This window comes from Delphinapterus leucas, chromosome 10, assembly GCF_059928025.1.
Source record: "Delphinapterus leucas isolate spDelLeu-1000000601 "Yukka" chromosome 10, BTC_Dleu_Yukka2, whole genome shotgun sequence".
Lineage (NCBI taxonomy): Eukaryota > Metazoa > Chordata > Mammalia > Artiodactyla > Monodontidae > Delphinapterus > Delphinapterus leucas.
Genome location: NC_143138.1, coordinates 53,361,984 through 53,381,454, shown reverse-complemented (window position 1 = coordinate 53,381,454; position 19,471 = coordinate 53,361,984).

Genomic DNA, 19,471 nt, shown 5'->3' with positions numbered 1-19,471 from the left:
CACATATACTGAACCTGTGCTCTAGAGCCCGAGAGCCGCAACTACTGGCCCCACGCACCACAATTACTGAAGCCCGCGCACCCTAGAGCCCACACGCCGCAACTACTGAGCCCATGCGTCACAACTACTGAAGCCTGTGTGCTCTAGGGCCCGCATGCAGCAACTACTGAGCCTGTGTGCCACAACTACCAAAGCTCGCGCGCCTAGAGCCTGTGCCTCACAACAAGAGAAGCCACTGCAATGAGAAGCTTGCACACCACAACTAGTGAAAGCCTGCGTGCAGCAACAAAGACCCAACACAGCCAAAAAAAAACCAAAACAAAAAACAACTTAGGAATACATTTAACTGAAGAAGTGCCTGACATTATATATTGAAAACTTACACTAAACACTGTTGTGAGAAATTAAAGAAGGCTTGAATAAACTGAAACACATCCCATGTTCATGAATTGGAAGATTTAATAGCGTTAAGTTAGCAATATTCCTCAGCTTTGTACTTATTCTGCTTGGGGTTTGCCAGCTATGTCCAGTCTGCTATTAGGCCCATCAAATGAATATTTAATGTCTGATTCATACTTTCACTTCTAGCATTCCCAGTTCAGTCTTTTTATAGTCTTCCATCTTCCTGCTAAAATTTTCTAACTGTTCATCCATTCCAACTGTTCAACATCTGGACCATCACTGACTGTTTCTCTTAGCTCTTCTCCTGACCATGGGTCACATTTCTTTGTTTCTCTCCATGTCTCATAATTTGTTATTCCACACCAAATATTGTGCATAAAAAAATAATTAATTTACAAGGATCAATGAAACTAAGAGATGTTTCTCTGAAAAGAAAAAACTGACAGAGAAAGGGAGGAGAGACTGGCCAAGATAGCAGAGTGGAAAGACACTGAGCTCACCTCCTCTCACGAGCATACCAAAATCACAACTATTTGCAGAACAACCATCAATGAAAAAGACCAGAATCTACCAGAGAAAGATCTTCTACAATTAAAGGAGGAACCACAACAAGATGGGTAGGAGAGGCAGACTCTCAATATAATCATGTCCCATACCACGGGGTGGGCAACCCACAAACTGGAGAATCATTATATTGCAGAGGTTCTTCCACAGGAGTGAGAGTTCTAAGCCCCACATCGGGCTCTGCAGCCCAGGAGTCAAGCACCAAGAAGACAAGCCCCCAGAGCATTTGGCTTTGAAGGTCAGCAGGGCTTAACCTTGGGAGGCTCAAAGGACTGGGGGAAACAGAGACCTGGCTCTTAAAAGGTGCACACAAAATCTGACATGTTCTAGAACCCAGGGCAAAAGCAGTAATTTGACAGGAGCCTGGGCCAGACCTACCTACTGGTCTAGGAGAGTCTCCTTGGAGGGAGGTGGGGGGGAGCTGTGGCTCACCCTGGGGACACAGACACTGGCAGCAGCCAATCTTGGGAGCTCTTTCTACTGCGTGGACAATGGTGCTGCCAGGCACCATTGTGGAACCCTCCCTCTAGCTCATTAGCACCAAGACCTGGCCCATCCAACGGCCTGTAGGCACCAGTGCTGGGATGCCTCAGGCAAAGCAACTAATTGGATGGGGACACAACCCCACCTATCAGCAGACAGGCTGCCTAAAACTTCCTGAGCCCACACTTGCCTCTGAACATGTCCCTGCCCACCGGAGGGCTAGGACCCAGCTCCACCCACCAATGTGCAGGCACCAGCCCTGCCCTCCCAGAGGCTGCTCTAGCCATTGGACGAGTCTCACCCACCAAGGGGCAGGCACCAGACGTAAGAAAGGCACAATCCCACAGCCTGCAGACCCAGCCTGCCCACAGTAGGCCAGACCCTACCCTGGGACCAGCTGGGCCCCAATCCTTCCCACTAGCAGGCAAAAACAAGCTTCCCAACACCCTGGACCCCATATTCAACTGTGTCAGGAAATGCCCCCACCCCCCACCCCCACACACCAATTATCTGACACCAGCTCTGTGATCCCTGGGTACTACAGCCAGACTCCAGGACCCAACTGTGACTGCTAGTAGTCCAGCATTAATCCCAAGACCTGGCTTCACCCATCAGTAGGTTGGCAACAGCCCCAAAGTTTTCTGGACCCTGATTCCACCCACCAGTGAGCCAGGACTAGCCCCAGGGCCCCCTGGGGTACAGCAGTCAGCTGCCTCGTGACTAGGCTCCACCAACCAGTAGCCAACGGCCTCCCAAAGCACGGCCAAAGCATGGCCTGGCAACCAACCAGAGTAGGGGCCAACCAAGGCTACCAGACTGTCCACATAGTCAGCCTGCCACAACAGAAGGAACCATGCAGCCCTCATAGGGGGAACTGCTAAACATACAGTTTGGCCACGATAGAGGACTGCACTGCTAGGGTGCATAGCACATCTCCTACAGAAGAATACTTCTCCAAGGTCAGGAAACGTAATTAACCCACCAGATACATAAAAATACAAACAGCGGGGCTTCCCTGATGGCACAGTGGTTGAGAGTCCGCCTGCCGATGCAGGGGACATGGGTTCGTGCCCCGGTCCAGGAAGATCCCACATGCCACAAAGCAGCTGGGCCCGTGAACCATGGCCGCTGAGCCTGCGCGTCCGGAGCCTGTGCTCCTCAACGGAAGAGGCCACAACAGTGAGAGGTCCGTGTACCGCAAAAAAAAAAAACAAAACAAAAAAAACCCCAGCAACTTAGGCAAAATGAGGTGACAGAAGAACATGTTCTAAATGAAGGAACAAGATAAAACCCTAGAATAAGAACTTAGTGGAGACACGCAATCTACCCAAGAAAGAGTCCAGGGTAATGATCATAAAGATGATCAAAGAACTCAGGACAAGAATGGGTGCACAGAGTAAGAAGTTAAAAGTTTTTAACAAAGAGAAAACATAAAAAACAAGAGAAAGATGAAGAACACAATAACTGAAATGAAAAATATACTAGAAGGAATCTACAGTAGACTAAATGATACAGAAAAATGGATCAGCAAGCTGAGAGATGGAGTAGTAGAAATCACTGCCACTAAACAGCAAAAAGGAAAAAGAACAAACAGAAATGAGGACAGTTTAAGAGCCCTTTGGGACAATATCAAGTGTACAAATATTCACATTATAGGGGTCCCAGAAGGAGAAGAGAGATAAAAAGGAGCTGAGAACATATTTGAAGAAATAACAGGTGAAAACTTCCCTAACCTGGAAAAGGAAACGGTCATCCAAGTCCAGGAAGGGCAGAGAGTTCCATACAAGATTAACCCAAAGAGTAACACACCAAGACACACTGTAATTAAAATGACAAAAAATTAAAGATAAAGAGAGAATCTTAAAAGCAGCAAGGGAAAAGCAACAAATAACATGCAAGGGAACTCCCATAAGCCTATCAGCTGATTTTTCAGCAGAAACCCTGCAGGCCAGAAAGGAGTGGCATGATATATTTTAAATGATGAAAGGGAAGAACCTGCAACCTACAACCAAGAAATACTCTACCCAGCAAGCCTCTCATTCAGATTTGATAGAAAAATCAAAAACTTTACAAACAAGCAAAAGCTAAAAGAGTTCAGCATCATCAAATCAGCTTTACAACAAATATTAAAGGAAATTCTCCAGGTGAAAAAAGAAAAGGCCACAATGAGAAACATGAAAATTATGAAATGAAAAAGCTCATCAGTAAAGGCAAACACACAGTAAAGGTAGGGAATCATCCACACATAAAGTGAGTAGGAAGGTTAAAAGACAAAGGTAGTAAAATCACTATCAAAATCACTTAAGCAGTTAAGGGATACATGAAACAATTAGACAAAAGATATAATATAAAAACAGTAATCGTGAGGGGAGAAGAGTACAAAGACAGGGTTATTAAAACGCATTTGAAAGTAAGAGATCAGCAACTTAAATCACATATATATAGATTGCTATATAAAAATCTCATGGTAACCACAAAACAAAAATCAAAAATAGATACACACACAAAAAAAGAAAAAGGAATTCAAATATAACACTAAAAATAGTCAAATTACAAGAGAAGAACAAAAGAAGAAAAAGACAAAACAAAACAAACCCCAAACAACTAACAAAATGTCAACAAGAACATACATATCAATAATTACCTTAACTGTAAACAGACTATATGTTCCAATCAAAAGACACAGCATGGCTCAATGGATACAAAAACAAGACCCATATATATGCTGCCTACAAGAGACTCACTTCAGATCTAAAGACACAAAAGACTGAAAGTGAGGGGATGGAAAAGGTATTCCATGCAAATGGAAATCAAAAAAAAGCCAGAATAGCAATACTTTTATCAGATAAAACATACTTTAAAATAAAGACTGTTACAAAGAAGCACACTACATAATGATCAAGGGATCAATCCAAGAAGAAGACAGAACAATTGTAAATATATATGCACCCAACACAGGAGCACCTCAATATATAAGGCAAATATTAACGGACATAAAAGGAGAAATCAACAGTAACATAATAGTAGAGGAATTTAACACCTCACTTACATTCATGAACAGATCATCTAGATAGAAAATCAATAAGGAAACACTGGCCTGAAATGACACATTAGATGAGATGGACTTAACTGATACATAAAGAGCATTCCATCCAGAAGCAGCAGAATACACATTCTTTTCAAGTGCACATGGAACATTCTCCAGGATAGATCACATGTTAGGCTTCAAAACAAGCCTCAGTAAATTTAAGAAAACTGAAATAATATCAAGTATCTTTTCCAACCACAACGCTATGAGACTAGAAATCAACTACAAGGAAAAAAATGCAAAAAACACAAACACATGGAGGCTAAACAATATGCTACTAAACCACCAATGGATCATTAAAGAAATCAAAGAGGAAATCAAAAATACCTAGAGACAAATGAAAATGAAAACACAATGATCCAAAACCAATGGGATTCAGCAAAAACAGTTCTAAGAGGAGTTTACAGCAATACAAGTTTACCTCAGGAAACAAGAAAAATCTCAAACAACCTAAACTTACATCTAAAGAAACTAGAGAAAGAACAAACAAAACCCAAAGTTAGTAGAAGGAAAGAAATCATAAAGATCAGAGCAGAAATAAATGAAATAGAGACTAAAAAAATAGAAAAGATCAATGAAACTAAAAGTTGGTTCTTTGCAAAGATAAACAAAATCGATAAACCTTTAGCCAAATTTATCAAGAAAACCCAATGAAATCAGAGATGAAAAAGAAGTTACAAGTGACACCACAGAAATACAAAGGATCATACACAACAGTGATCAAACAACTATATGCCAATAAAATGGACAGCTTAGAAGAAATGGACAAATTCTTAGAAATGTACAATCTCCCAAGACTGAACCAGGAAGAAATAGAAAATATGAACAGACCAATTACCAGTAATGAAATTGAATCAGTAATTTAAAAACTCCCAACAAAGGAAAGACCAGGACCAGATGGCTTCACAGGTGAATTCTACTAAACATTTACAGAAGAGTTAACACCTATCCTTCTCAAACTATTTTCCCTCCCCAAAAAAAGAAACTGCAGAGGGAGGAACACTTCCAAATTCATTCTGTGAGGCCAGCATCACCCTGATACCAAAACCAAGGATATCACAAAAAAAGAAAATTACAGGCCAATATCACTGATGAACAAGATGCAAAAATCCTCAACACAATATTAGCAAACTGATTCCCACAATACATTAAAAGAATCATATGCCATAATCAAGTGGGATTTATCCCAGGGATGCAAGAATTTTTCAATATCTTCAAAATCAATGTGATACACCACGTTAACAGACTGAAGAATAAAAACCATATGATTATTTCAACAGATGCAGAAAAAGCTTTTGACAACATTCGACATCGATTTATGATAAAAACTCTCTAGAAAGTGGGCCTAGAGGAAACATACATCAACATACTAAAGGCCATATATGACAAACCCACAGCTAACATCATACTCAACAGTGAGAAGCTGAAAGCATTTACGTGGGTTAATTACATGCCCACTCTCACCACTTTTATTCAACAGAGTACTGGAAGTCCTTATTCAACAGAGTACTGGAAGTCCTAGCCACAGCAATCAGACAAGAAAAAGAAATAAATCCAAATTTGGAAAGGAAGAAGTAAAACTGTCACTGTTTGCATGATACTAAGTGTAGAAAATCCTAAAGATGCCACCAGAAACTACTACAGCTTATTAATGAATCTGGTAAAGTTGCAGGATACAAAACTGATATACAGAAATTTGTTGCATTTCTATGCATTGACAACGAACTGTAAGATACGGAAACAGGGACTTCCCTGGTGGCGCGGTGGATAGGAATCCACCTGTCAGTGCATGGGACACGGGTTCAATCCCTGGTCCAGGAAGATCCCACATGCTGCAGAGCAACTAAGCCCATGCACCACAACTACTGAGCCTGCATGCTGCAACTACTGAAATCTGTGTACCTAGAGCCTGTGCTCTGCAACAAGAGAAGCCACTGCAACAAGAAACCCACGCACCGCAACAAAGAGCAGCCCCCACTCGCCACAACTAGAGAAAGCCCACGTGCAGCAACGAAGACCCAACGCAGCCAAAAATAAATAAAATTAAATCTTACAAGAAAAAAAAGATAAGGGAAACAATCCCATTTAGCATCTCATTAAAAGAATAAAATACTTACAAATAAACCTACCTAAGGAGGTAAAAGACCTGTATTCAGAAAACTGTAAGACATTAAGACTATAAAACTATAAGGTGAAGAAATTGAAGATGACACAAACAGATGGAAAGATATACCTTGTATTCTTGTATTGGAAAAATTAATATTGTTAAAGTGACCATACTACCCAAGGCAATCTACAGATTCAATGCAATCCCTATCAAAATATACCCAGGGCACTTTTCATAGAACTAGAACAAATAATCTCAAAATTTGTATGGAAACACAAAAGACCTCGAATAAATAAAACCATCTTGGGAAAGAAGAACAGAGCTGGAGGAATCATGCTCCCTGACTTCAGAGTATACTACAAAGCTAGAGTAATCAAAAAGTATGGTACTAGTAGAAAAACAGACACACAGATCAATGGAACAGAATAGACAGCCCAGAAGTAAACCCACACACTTATAGTTAATTAATTTATGACAAAGGAAGAAAGAATATACAATGGAGAAAAGACAGTCTCTTCAATAAATGGTGCTGGGAAAACTGGACAGCCACATGCAAGAGAATGAAACTGGATCCCTGTCTTATACCATACACAAAAATTAACTTAGAATGGATGACAGGCTTTCAATGTAAGATCTGAAAACATAACACTCCTAGAAAATAACAGGCTGTAAGCTCCTTGACATAAGTAATGGAGATGATTTTTTGGACTTGACACCAAAAGAAAAGGCAACAAAAGCAAAAATAAACAAGTTGGACTACATCAAACTAAAAAGCTTCTGCTCAGCAAAGCAAACCATCAACAAAATGAAAATATAACCTACTGAATGATTTTGCAAATCATATATTTGATAAGAAGTTAATATCCAACAAGAAATCCAATTAAAAGATGGGAAAAGGATCTAAGTAGATATCTTTCCAAAGACATACAGATGGCCAACAAGTACATGAATAGGTGCTCAACATCACTAATCATCAGGGAAATACAAATCAAAACCACAATGAGATACCACCTCACACCTGTCAGAATGGCTATTACCAAAAAGACAACAAATAACAAGTGTTGGTGAGAATGTGGAAAAAAGGGAACCCTTATGCACTGTTGGTAGGAATGTAAATTGATGCAGCCACTGTGGAAAACAGTATGGAGGTTCCTCAACAAATTAAAAAACAGAGCTACCATACGATCCAGGAATTCCACTTCAGAGTATTTTTCTGAAGAAAACAAAAACATTGTTTCAAAAGATATAGGCACTCCTATGTTCACTGAAGCATTATGTACAATAGCCAAGATATGGAAACAACTGAAATGTCTATCGATAAATGAACAGATAAAGAAAATATGGTAGATATATACAATGGAATATTATTCAACCATAAAAAAGAAGGAAAATTTTCACACTTGCAACAACATGGATGGACTTTGAGGGCATTATGCTAAGTGAAATAAGTCACACAATGAAAGACAAACACTTTGAAAGGCAAATAATCTTATGTGTGTAATCATAAAAAAAAAAATGAGCTCGTACATATACAGATTTATGGTTCCAGAGGTGGGGAATGGGAGGGTGGGCAAAATGGATGAAGGGGGTCAAAAGGTACAAACTTCCAGTTATAACATGAATAAGTCATGGGGATGTAATATACAGCATGGTAACTATAGTGATTAATACTGTATGGCATATTTGAAAGTGCTAGAAGAGTAAATCTTAAAAATTCTCACAAGAAAAAAAATTCTCTATGTATGGTGACAGATGTTAACTAGACTTATTGTGGTGATCACTGTACAATATATACAAATATCAAATCATTCTGTTGTACAGCTTAAACTAGTATATGTCAATTACACCTGAATTTTTTAAAAGTAATTTACCTCCATAAAGGGCAGTTCCTCCTTCAATTAGGTTGCTGGGGGGCGGGGGGGCAGGGGCGGGTATTGAATCCTTTTAATCTCTAGTTGACCTGGGTTTCAGATTTGTTGTAGCATTAGTCAGATTCAGTTCAAGAATGGTTTAAAATTTTTTTAGGGTGACATCAGAAGCTCATCTTCAAGAGAAGTTGGGATCTGAACACTAGTAAAACTTCACAGATCTCTTTGAGCTGTACAACCAGGCTGCTAGTGAGCACTCTGTTTTACATTCTGGCTGCCAGCTGGGGAGTACTTTGCTCTGCAGAGGCACCCTCTACTGTCCGTTCCTTAAGGAGCTCTCTCTCTGCCCTGTTACTCTAACTCCACCGTCTGAAAGCCTTTTTGCCTTGTCCTGATTGAAAACCTGGACAGCCATAGAGGGACATTTCTTAGCTCTCCCGTGGGCCCCATCCATTGTGGCCCTGCCTTACATTTGGCGAAAGCCCGTAGCGCCTCAGAGAGGTTTCTGCTGACTCTCCTGCCCTGCCCCAAGCCTTCAGAAGGCTCCGCCCACCTCAAGGATGTTCTCAGCTCTCTTCCCTTGGCCCCAGCCTCCAGCACAGGTCTACATCCATGTACTCAGTGAAGGCCCATGGGAAAGAGAGGTAGGTGCAGCCTAGCTCTGCGGCTGGGGCTCCTCAGGGTTCCAAATGTCACTCCGCCCCCATGCAGTAAAAGTTTGGCTGATTTCTCCAAGCTGTCTATAACAGAGTCTTCTTCCTCCTGCTGTCCCCACCATGGATGAAAGTTACCTACGTGTCTCCTTTTTTCTGGGAAGGGCACATTACATCCTGGATTTTAATTCATTTAGATTTCTTTGTGTCCTCAGCTCTCTAGAGGGTTTTTAAAGAACTGTGATCTTCTAGCTTCTCTATCTTTTCCCACTGTTAGGGTAGAAACAGCAATGTCTAATTTTTGCAACTTTCCAAGTCCTAACAGAAAGTGGAAGTCTTTATTATCCATTCTGATAGAAGAAAAACAGACTTGGAGCAGATAAATGACTTGCCCAAAGTTTAGCATTAAAAACAAACAAACAACAACCAAAAAAAAAAAAACCCAGAAAAACTACAGTATAAACTTGTATCTCCTGACTCCAAGTCTAGGGTTCTTTGTACAGCACAACAGGTAGTAAGGGCTATTTGACTCTCGGGAAGGCATTTAACCTCTCAGTATTTCTAATTTGTAAAATGAAAGGAACGTACTAGAGAAACTCAAAAGTCTCTTCCAAATCTAATTATTTCAAGATTCAATTAAGTTTGTGTTTTTAAAATATCCCACTGTTTCTGAAAACATAATTGTGTGTCTTTAGGTGCCTTTCAATTTTAGATGTCTAATAAGGGTCACAAATTTATCAAGTCCAAAACCAACTCCTTTCTTCATCCCTACGCTAAATTTACTCCTCCCATAGTCTTCATCTCAGCAAATGACAACCTGTTCCTATTGCTCAGGCTCAAATCACTGAACCATCCTTGACTTCCTTTTCTTTTCTATTCCACAGCCAATCCTATGGATGACTGCACCATAATAATGTCCTCTCTGGTCTCCTCTGTTCTTGTCCTTTCTCCCCTCCCTCCTACCCCACATGTATTTTCCACATAGCAGACAGAATGGTCCTTTTATAAAATATAAGTCATATTCTGCCATTCTTCTTAAACTTTACCAATCATTTCCCCTTCCCCCAAAGGGAAAGGCAAACTCCTTTAAATGGCTTATAAGTCCTAGGCGATCTGGTCTCACTGACTACCTTGGTCTTCCCTCTTGCCATGTCTTACTCCACTCCAGCCTCACTGTTTTCCTTGCTGTTTCTCCAACACACCAGGCAGTGCCCCAGGACCTTTACGCTTGTGTCCTTTCCTGAAATGGTCTTTCTCTAGGCATTCCCATGACATATCCTCTGCTCAGATGTCACCTTATCAGAGAGGCCTTCCCTTCCACCTACATAAAAAGCAAGTCCTCCCACTTCTCATCCACTCACCCATCCTGCAAAACTTCCTTTCTCTTACTCAGCTTTTTCTCCAAAGCACTCTTCATCACCTTATCTGTATGTTTATTATCTGTCTTCCCACTGCTAGAACATAAACTCCATGAGGGCAGAGGCTTCCCTGTTTCATTCACTACTGGATACCCAGTGCCTAAAACAGTGACTGGCACATAGTGGGACAAACATTTGCTGGCTAGAAAACCATGAGACAGAAAATTTAATAGAAAGACACAATTACACAGGCAGCACTGAGAACTGGAAAAGCTGGGTTTGAACCATGAGTGTGACCCCACAAAAGCTTTCCCAATGACTGCCCTGTTCTGCTTCCCCAGACCCCTCTGCTCCAACCACCCCAGTGCTGGAAGTGGCAGTGGCTGAGGTAGACACTACACAGGGTAGAGGTGAGACACAAAATGAGGCAGGGAGAGCAGAAGTAAAAGTGTAGCCCAACCTATGGCTGCCCATATCTGAGCTTTGGTGGGCTGTACTGTTATTAAAAAAAAAAACACCCAAGTAAATCCTTCAGGATGTCATTACACAACATCATAATAGAGTCTGTCATAAAAGAAAAAGAGCTTGCTGGCTCAGCTGACAAGACACCAAGACTCTTATTCTTGGGGTAGTATGTTCATACCAGGCACTGGGTACAATCTTTAGTTTGGGAAGAAGCCATGGTGCAATGGTTAAGACGTCAGACTTTGGAGACAGACTAGTTGAGTTCAAATCCTGGCTCTGCCATTCACCAACTATGTGACCTTGGGCAAACTGCCTAATCAACTAGGCCTGTTAAGTGGGTACAATGATGTTAATCTCATAGCGATGTTAGAAGGGTTAAATGAGATAAACGTGAAGTGATCAGCCTAAAACTGGGCACAGTGGAATGGTTCCATGAAAGCGAGTTATTGTTATAATTACTAAAAATTATGTGTCCCCACCCCAGTGCAGCCAAAAGCGAGACCAAATTTTGACAAGAGTAGAAAAATTAATACATAGAGAAACGTCTTGTCATATCTATTAACACAGATCTCATTATATAATCCCTCTTAACTATACCATGTGATGGCAAACAGACCAAAACTGCCTGTAAAATAAAATATATTTTATTGTGCTTCTCAACTCCTCTGAGAAGTCCTAACCACAGGCAAATACAGAAAGGAAAGGCCAAAATAGGGAGAAAATCCAAATAAAATGAATTAAAATGGGAAAACTGTATGATACGTTATTATTTCCAAAAAATAAATCTGCCTTACAAGCTAAAGTGGTAAGCAATAACAAAGACCTGATGACAAGAGGTATCCCAACGTATATTTTAGTCCATACGAATTAAAGTTTAAATAGTTATTTGATGTCTTTTTACAACAGTTTTAGCATATACAACTAAAATAAATGTGAAATTTTTTATTAGGAAAAATCTCAGAAAATAAAATTTTAGTTTTAAAAATAGTTTCATCCCCCAATTCTAAATGGCTTTACATTAAAAGCTGGTCTTATAAATCATACCAATGTTTTCTTAGGTCAGTCTCCCAAGGCAATAGAAATAAAAGCAAAAATAAACAAATGGGACCTAATAAACTTACAAGCTTTTACACAGCAAAGGAAACCATAAGAAAAAAAAAAAAAGAAAGAAAAAAAAGAAAAGACAACCTACGGAATGGGAGAAAATATTCGCAAATGATGAGACCAACAAGGGCTTAATCTCTAAAATATACAAACGGCTCATACAACTCAACAACAAAAAAACAAACAACCCAATCGAAAAATGGGCAGAAGGGGACTTCCCTGGCAGTCCAGTGGTTGAGACTTCACCTTCTAATGCAGGGAGTACGGGTTTGATCCCTGGTCAGGGAGCTACAATTCCCACATGCCTCGTGGGCAAAAAACAAAACATAAAACAGAAGCAATATTGTAGCAAATTCAATAAAGACTTTAAAAAATGGTCCACATCAAAAAAATCTTTTTTAAAAAAAGAAAAATGGGCAGAAAACCTTAATACAGGGGTCCCCAACCCCCCGGCCGCGGACAACTACAGGTCCGTGGCCTGTTAGGAACGGGGCCACACAGCAGAAGGTGAGCAGCAGGCAAGTGAGCGAAGCTTCATATGCCGCTAACCATCACTCACATTACCGCCTGAACCATCATATCCCACTGCACCCCCCACCCCAGTGGAAAAACTGTCTTCCATGAAACCGGTCCCTGGTGCCAAAAAGGTTGGGGACCACTGCCTTAATAGACATTCCTCCAAAGAAGACATACAGATGGCCAGTAGGCACATGAAAAGATGCTCAACATCACTAATCATTAGAGAAATGCAAATCAAAACTACAGTGAGGTACCACACCTCACACCAGTCAGAATGGCCATCATCAAAAAGTCTACAAATAACACATGCTAGAGAGGGTGTGGAGAAAAGGGAACCCTCCTACACTGTCGGTGGGAATGTAAGTTGGTGCAGCCATTGTGGAAAATAGTATGGAGGTTCCTCAGAAAACTAAAAATCGAATTACCATATGATCCAGCAATCCCACTCTTGGCATATACCCAGAGAAAACTATAATTCAAAAAGATACATGCACCCCTATGTTCATAGCAGCACTACTCACAATAGCCAAGACATGGAAACAACCTAAATGTCCACTGACGGATGACTGGATAAAGAAGATGTGGTACATATACACAATGGAATACTACTTACTCAGCCATAAAAAAGAATGAAATAGGGTTTCCCTGGTGGCGCAGTGGTTGAGAGTCCACCTGCCGATGCAGGGGACACGGGTTCATGCCCCAGTCTGGGAAGATCCCACATGCTGCGGAGCGGCTGGGCCCGTGAGCCATGGCCGCTGAGCCTGCGCATCCGGAGCCTGTGCTCCGCAACGGGAGAGGCCGCGACAGTGAGAGGCCCGCATACCGCAAAAAAAAAAAAAAAAAAAAAGAATGAAATAATGCCATTTGCAGCAACATGGATACAACCAAAGATTATCATGCTAAGTGAAGTCAGAAAGAGAAAGACAAATACCATATGATATCATTTATATGTGGAATCTACAACATGACACAAATGAACCTATCTATGAAACAGAAACAGACTCACGGACATAGAGAACAGACTTGTGGCTGCCAGCGGGGAGGGGGTTAGGGGAGGGATGGAGTGGGAGTTTGGGGTTAGCAGATGCAAACTATTATATATAGAATGGATAAACAACAAGGTCCTACTGTAGAGCACAGGGAACTATATCCAATCTCCTGGGATAAATCATAATAGAAAAGAATATTTAAAAAAAAGAATGTTTGTAAGTGTATAACTGAGTCACTCTGCTGTACAGCAGAGATTGGCACCACATTGCAAATCAACTACACGTCAATAAAATTAAAAAAAAAAAAAAGCTGGTCTTTGTGATTCACAAAAGCAGGTGCCAATTCCTGAGCACAAACTGAAATGACAGGAGAAACTTTAAATGCTATTACAGCCATGAGTATGAACCCTAATCCAATAATCTGTCTTCACTGATGCCTCTTCATCTCATCTGTGTGAAAGAGGAGAGGAGAGAAGGTTAGGAGTGCCTACTCTGTTCTACAGCGTCCAGTCCAGTGCCAAAAAAAACAAAATACAAGTAAGTGTTTGTATACATAAGTGCTCAAAACATTAAAATCCAAGTAAGAGAGAAAACTAATTTCATAACATATAAATAGCATATACATTGAGGAACATATAACGATACACTATACATTATAATCCAAAACCATAAGCAGGTTCTTTTTTAATTAATTAATTTACTTATTTATGACTGCATTGAGTCTTTGTTGCTGCATACAGGCTTTCTCTAGTTGTGTCGAGCGGTGGCTACTCTTCGTTGTGGAGCACGGGCTCTAGGAGCACGGGCTTCAGTAGTTGTGGTAACGTAGGCTCAGTAGTTGTGGCTCGCAGGCTCTAGAGCGCAGGCTCAGTAGCTGTGGCACACGGGCTTAGTTGCTTGTGGGATCTTCCCGGACCAGGGCTCGAACCCGTGTCCCCTTCACTAGCAGGTAGATTCTTAACCACTGTGCCACCAGGGAAGTCCCATAAGCAGGTTCTGAGACAAGACGCCTGGTTTTGAAATCTGGCTGGGCGACTGGGGCAAGTTACTTTACCTCTCTGTGCCTCAATTTCCTCACCTCTCAAATGGGGAAAGGTATTCTCCTCATAAGGTGGTTGTGATGGTTAATTAAGACACGTAAGGTGCTTATAAAAATGTCTCACATAAAATGCACACAATAAATGTCAGCTCTCATTATTATTTAAAGGCAATAGAAACAAGTGGCTTAATTGAAGAAACTTTCATTGAGAAATAGCTAAGCAGAGTTCCAAAATTCATGTGCAAAGTCATAAATATCAAATGCTAAAGCTGTATGTTTAGATTCAAGCATTTAATGAAGGGTTCTGTTATGATCTCGAATACAGTTTGGGGGATTACAGAAGCAGCCTCCTCATCCCCGCTGCTATACCAACCATTCCCCTTTTCCCCTGGAGCCCAGACATCATCTTACCACCCAATTAAATCCCTTCCATGAATTAAATTCTTAATGCTTCAAGATATACAAAAAGCAAAGCATTTCTAAGTTTAGCAAAGCAACCACTAGTACATAAGTACAATAAAATGCTTTTATTTTAGAGTAAATAAAACTCTAAAATTTACAATAGTGAATCAAGGTGGACTGTGGGTCAGGATGCAAGGGGTAGACAAAGGAGAAGAAAAGGAAAATGGACAACAGGAGGAATATGAGACTTCAGAGAGAAAGCTGTGAATATGTAACTCCTGAATATTCTTTTTCTCCTTCCTATAATCATAAGGGCTTTTCACACAGATAACATGTAAAAGCAAGGTGCTGCAACATTTAAAACAGGTTTCTGTAAAATTCATTTCCTGAAACTCTTGCTGGCTCCATTAATTTTCACTTAAAGCAATTCAGAATTTGAAAGAAACATACACAAAATAAAGAAGGCACTGCTGTTAATTTGTGGGTGATTTTTTTTCCTGCTATCAACAGGCCACACACCTGGTGGTTGTTTTTCCAGAGTCAATGAGATACAGACCATCCACATTCCCTTACTACCTTAATTATTAAGAAAACACAGAGCTAGCCAGGATTCCAATGGGCAGTTTCTCTCTCCAGAAGGCTGACTGCCACTTGGGGAGCACCCTGCATCCTCAGCTTATTAGCTCTTCCACTAACCCCTGCAGATAAGGAGCAAATCTACACGAAATTACGAACAGTTACAGAAACTGTTTCTCGAACTAGGCATTTTCTTATTCCCCACCCCCACTCCCTCTCAAATATTCTATACCAAAGGTGTGTCCCCAAGCAGAGAATCCAGCCCCTCTCTTCTTTCACACCCTTTGGAGGCTTCTGGAGAATTCACACATCTGGTTGGCAATTCCCTGAATCCTGCCTATTCAAGCCAATATCTGAGCTGAGTCTTCAGGTTAGGTTTTAAAAAAACGTGCTTAATGGGGACCAGGTGGGAATGTCCATTCACTCTCAAGTTTATTGAATAAAGGTAATGATTTAAGACTTTACCACGCACTAATTATGAATTGAATCCCTGAGTGAGGGTGCTGCATGCACGAAAAACTCCAGCTTAATGTCCCCATTTTTAAAAAGGAGGGAGGAATCTCCAAAATTAAAATTTAAATTTCCACATGCTAAATGTCAGAATGAATTTCAAAGAAATACCTATTTGTATATTACTAACATAACTGCATAGAAACAAGACAGGAAGCACGTAGACTACAATATAGCGTTGGTATGAATATATATGGCATATGATATTCACACATATCCTTTTTTATTTTTTTCTAACCACACCCTCTCTGAGTGGCTTCCTAGGCTCGCCGGGGCCAAACAGCGTCACGCTGTCCGGCGACCGGCCGGTTGGGGGGTCCCAGCCAGGCACTCAAAGGTGAGAACGCGGCCCTGGGCAGCGGGCGGGCGCTCCGGCTCTCCAAGGGGTCCCCCTCCCGCGGGTCCGCCCAGTCCTGCCCTGCCCGGGAGCCCCGCAGGCCGCAGCCCGGCCTCTCTGCGACCCCGGCGCCGCCCGCCCCAGCCCAGAAGGCGGCCGCCCTGCGACCCAGCCCGGGCGGGGAAGGGCCAGGCGGCCGGGCTGCGAGGGCCCCAAACTCACCATGGCCGAAGAGCCACAGGCGCGCCCACAGCCCAGAGTCACACGGCGCCGGCAACGCCCGTTGTCCTGGTGACGCCAACTGGGCGCCCCGCCCCGTCCCCTAGGTGGGCTCAGAGGCGGCCATTGGCTGCCGGACAGCACATGACGCGCAGGGGCGGTGCCTTTGGACCGCCCCCCCGCCCCCCACGATTCGGCTCTTGGGCGGGGCCTCTTTGGCTTTCCGCCTTTGCATCTGTCCCTCATCACCCTGATCACCTTGACATCCTTCACCTGACAGATGACCCTGACCTGATGGGAAAGGCCTTTATGGACTTACCTTATTTAAGAAACCTTATTTAAGTTACCTTGATTACACAGGTAACACATGATTATTTGAGACATTTTATTTATCTATTTAAATTTATTTATTTATTTATTTTTGGCTGCGTTGGGTCTTCGTGCTGCACGCGGGCTTTCTCTAGTTGCGGTGAGCCGGGGCTACTCTTTGTTGTGGTGCACAGGCTTCTCACTGCGGTGGCTTCTCTCGTTACGGAGCACGGGCTCTAGGCGCACAGGCTTCAGTAGTTGTGGCACACGGGCTCAGTAGTTGTGGCTCACGGGCTCAGTAGTTGTGGCTCACGGGCTCTAGAGCACAGGCTCAGTAGCTGTGGCGCACGGGCTTAGTTGCTCCGCGGCATGTGGGATCTTCCCGGACCAGGGCTCGAACCTGTGTCCCCTGCACTAGCAGGCAGATTCTTAACCTGTGTGCCACCGGGGAAGTCCTGAAGACATTTTAAACAATAACGAATTAAAAAGAATAAAACCACACCAAATCTCAGCACCTGATATAACCACTGCTTATATTTTAGTCTATCTGCTTCCAAGCCCGCAACAAAATGTATATTATTATAATACATTGTATTCTTGGAAATGGAAGCAAACGATACGCACTTTTATTATCTACTTTTTTCAATTTAAAAATTATCCTTGGGCTTCCCTGGTGGCGCAGTGGTTGAGAGTCCGCCTACCGATGCAGGGGACGTAGGTTCATGCCCCGGTCCGGGAAGATCCCACATGCCGCGGAGTGGCTGGGCCCGTGAGCCATGGCCGCTGAGCCTGCACGTCCGGAGCCTGTGCTCCGCAACGGGAGAGGCCACAACAGTGAGAGGCCCGCGTACCGCAAAAAAAAAAAAAAAAAATTATCCTTGCATGCCAATTCATGTCATAGCATTGTATGTATACACTCTAATTTATTAAATCATTCAACAACTTGTTGGATGTTTTTAATATGGTTGACAGGAACTTTAGATATCCTCAAGTCCAGCCCATTAAATCTATGAAGAGACATACTCAACAGTGGATCTGTCATCTCCCCCTGAATGTCTAATAGACATCCCACACTTAAATATAGCCCCAATAAGACTTTTGATCCAAGTTTCTTACTCTCCCTAAACAAATGGACAATTGTAGCCCTCAACAATCAACACCAGAAAGCCCTGTGAAGAGGAAGAGAATTTGTAGTGATAGAAAGTAGATTACTGGTTGTTCACAGCTGGGTTAGGAGTGGTGGAGGAAGAGATAATAACTAAAGGGTACGAGGTTTCTTTTTGAGGTGATGAAAGTGTTCTAAAGTTGACTGTGGGGGCTTCCCTGGTGGCGCAGTGGTTAAGAATCCGCCTGCCAATGCAGGGGACACGGGTTCGAGCCCTGGTCCGGGAAGATCCCACATGCCGCGGAGCAACTAAGTCCGTGCACCACAACGAGTGAGCCTGCGCTCTAGAGCCCGCGAACCACAACTACTGAAGCCCGTGTGCCACAACTACTGAAGCCCACGCGCCTAGAGCCTGTGCTCTGCAACAAGAGAAGCCACCACAATGAGAAGCCTGCGCCCCACAACAAAGAGTAGCCCCTGCTCACTGCAACTAGCGAAAGCCCACATGCAGCAGCGAAGACCTACTGCAGCCAAAAATTAAATAAATGAATAAATAAATAAATTTAAAGTTGACTGTGGTGATGGTTGCACACATCTATGAATATACTAAAAACCACTGCGTTGTACAGTTTTTGTGAAATGCATAGTATGTGAGTTATATTTCAATAAAGCTGTGTGGTTTTATGTTTTGTTTCTATAAATTTTTTAATTAATTTATTTTAGGCTGAGTTGGGCCTCTGTTGCTGCACGCAGTCTTTCTCTAGTTGTGGCGAGTGGGGGCTACTCTTCGTTGCAGTGTGCGGGCTTCTCTTGTTGCAGAGCACCGGCTCTAGGCACACGGACTTCAGTTGTTGTGGCACGCGGGCTCAGCAGTTGTGGCTTGTGGGCTCTAGAGTGCAGGCTCAGTAGTTGTGGCACACAGGCTTAGTTGCTCCGCGGCATGTGGGATCTTCCCGGACCAGGGCTCGAACCCATGTCCCCTGCATTGGCAGGCAGATTCTTAACCACCACCATGGAAGCCCAAGCTGTGTTTTTTTTTAAAGCTATGTTGTTGCTCATACATACTCTCAACTTTAATTAATCTTGATAATTTGTCTTTGTATCAATATGATATATCCCTCTTTGGAACTTTTCACTTTGAATCCATTTATTCTTTTTTCCCCAGCTTTACTGAGGTATAATTGACAATTTAAAATTGTACATATTTAAGGTGTACAATGTGATGATTTGATATATGTATACATTGTGAAATAATGACCACAATTCAGTTAACATACCCATTACCTCACATAGTTACCACTATTTTTCTTTCTCTTTCTTTCTTTCAGTGATAACTCTTAAGATCTACCTTCTTAGCAAATGTCAAGTACA